Source organism: Olea europaea, chromosome 2, assembly GCF_002742605.1.
Source record: "Olea europaea var. sylvestris chromosome 2, O_europaea_v1, whole genome shotgun sequence".
Taxonomy (NCBI): domain Eukaryota; kingdom Viridiplantae; phylum Streptophyta; class Magnoliopsida; order Lamiales; family Oleaceae; genus Olea; species Olea europaea.
Window position 1 is genome coordinate 25,153,737 of NC_036238.1, and position 2,990 is coordinate 25,156,726.

Below are 2,990 nucleotides of genomic sequence, written 5' to 3' on the forward strand. Positions count from 1 at the left end.
AAGCTTGTGCTCTCTACCTTCTCATCCACCAAACAATTTCACTATTTCCGTTCACGTTAAAACAGACAAAAGCGTTTCTTGTCTGTGGCTTAAAGATAGACACATTTGCACTTGATATGACACTATTCACTTTCAATGTCAAAATTTTTTGTTATAAAACGTCATTATTTAGTTGTTTCAAATTTAAAAATAAATAAATAAATCGAAAAACTTTCAATACAAATTTTTCGTCATTAAAACTAAATTTTTATGGTAAAATAATCATTAAAAATACTATTTGACAAGTCAGAATCAACTCGTTTAAGAAAAAATTTGGGTGTACAGAAAATTTTTTACAAACTGTGTGCAGAATAGAGACAAGTGTGTGGACCTCATGTTGTATAAAAAATGTCAAAAATGTGTGTAAACCCCAGAACTATGATTTTTCTATATGTATTTTGGCAAAAATCCTTTTGTACGTGTAGAAGGATTGCTCGTTTAAGTTGAGCTTAACATGGGTTAGGTAGAGAGCATGGCCAAAAATTTACCACGACAGTATGCTTAATTGTGCCCTGATCTTGTGGCTGGGGTTGGTACCTCGTGCCACAAACCACTACGCGGACTTTAATGCAAATAAATATTATACTACATCCATATCTCATTTATATAGAATTATTTTATTTTTCATACGAATAAAATTTTTTTATTTAATATTATCAAAAAAGTAATTTTATCAAAAACTTTCCTATTTTACTTTTATTTATATTTGTACAATTTTAAAATTAAATGACAAAAATTGATTATAACTAGACCAATTAAATAAGGGTATAATAGTAAATGAATGAGCAAAACAAAATATTTTCAATAAGGAAATAAGATTATATAATTGGGACAAGAAAATAAAGAAAATCAATCTATATAAATGAAACGGACGGAGTATTTTCTTATATACACCTTATAATTAAATTTAGCCATCTCATTTCAAACAAATTAAAACATTGGGTATAACAGGTTAAAATCTTATTTGTGTTACGCTATATTGTGCAATAGTATTAAATTATTATCCTTAATAATGTAAAAAAAAATTCGCTAAATATTCTTTTAGTACAAGAATAAATAATTTGGACGATAATCACCTTCGAGTGCCAACAACATTTATTTGGAAAAGTCAATCTAATTACAAACATCTTGGTTGTCTTCATGTACAACCATAAGGAAATGATTTGCTAAGATTTCACCCTAACGCCTTAGGAGTTGTAGCATTAAATGTGTCGACTTAGAGACATTTTCCTAACACCTAGATGGTTTCGCACTAGTATCTTGACTGCACAATTGTTGTGCATTTAATCATGAAAGATTATTTTTTATGACCTTAGTGGTCCATCCTATTCACATATATTGAAATGTGACTTTAATTTTGGTACAATTTAAAAGCTAATTAAAATTAATTTTTTGACTTTTATTTCCCCTTTTCAGTCATCATTTTTTAGTTCTTCTCTCAAAGGTAGGACTCACTTTATCTATAACGGTAAAAAAATCAATTATCAAAATCCATACCAAACAAGCACTTGTCGAAAATAAATACTTTTTCGTCTTTCTCGTGCTTCCACCTTTTCATTTCCTTATCTTTATGAACTTTAATGATAATGTCGATGTAATAAAAGTTGATGAGATTTGTGTAAAAACAATAATGAATAATATGTAATTAATGAAGAAAAATGATTTACGTGGTTCTACAATTAGCTTACATCCACGAGAACGAAGTTGATGTGATTTGTATTATGTGTGAATAATACGGTTATATCATATAAATGCTAACCCTGACTCATACAAGACTTTAAGTAAAAATCCAAAAATATCCGTTTATCATAATCGACCTATTTACTTCAGTAAACATGTATTTCATTTTATATTAGTCACGCATTACAACAAAACTTGATTCTAGGATAACTTGTCAACAAAGAGGCATAATTACCAATCACGAAACTGAGTCCCGGCCGCTGACAGACTTTTGATCTAATTTGAGCAACATTTTACATTAGCAAAGTGCCATGAATGAAGAAATGGAGGTCATTATGAAATTAAACAAGCTCCGCTTGTAGAGTTAGCACGTGATTTGATTAGTTCGGTTCTAACAAGAACCGAATCCGATCGGACCCAAAATTTTCGGATACTTAGTAAGTAGAATCGTCGGTCCAAATTTAATTATGAAACTGTTTGGGTTCGATTCCCGAATTCCATACTATAATTATTTTTTTAATATTTACAAAGCTATATTAATTCAACTAATGACACATTCAATCTTAACTCTTACAAAATAACGTAGTCCAATCTTATGTGTCTTTTATGTCTTTCTTTGCTGAGTACTTCATAAATTTAATTGTTAAAATCACGGCAAGAAAAAGATAGCAAGCTCACAATAATTAAGAGAGTGATGTCGAACTTCAATTCAATTTCTTTATAATGGTAGAAACAACCCTATGGTAGAATAACAAATTTGAGTAAAACTTAGGTCAATTTAATTAAGTTGGGTTTGGACTGAAAATTAGAAATAGAAAAATATATTTTTGGGTTTGAGTTAAATTAACTAATTAGCAAATTTATGTAAAAAAAATAAAATAATTTAACTTATTTAAAATAAATAAATTTAAAAAAATTAGAGAGATTCGATTCTTATTCGATTCTTAGATTCTTGATCTAGAACCGAGAACCGATCCAAACCCATCGGTTTTTAATTCAAATACATGTTCGGGCTTAAGAAAAATCGCTCGATTCGGTTTGGATCCAATTCGGTTTGGGAGCTTTGTTCATTCCTATCCGCATATATAGTTTGAGAAGTTTAGCCTCATGCTTCCCAAATGGGTCTTAGACCAAGAGCGCAAATGACCTTCCCGTGTTTCTTCATTAATATTCGGCTATGGGTACTATTAATTTGTTTGATATAGGTAATATTATCAATACAAGGATTGATACATCCGATATTAAGAAACTGTATTTCTTTTCATACATTT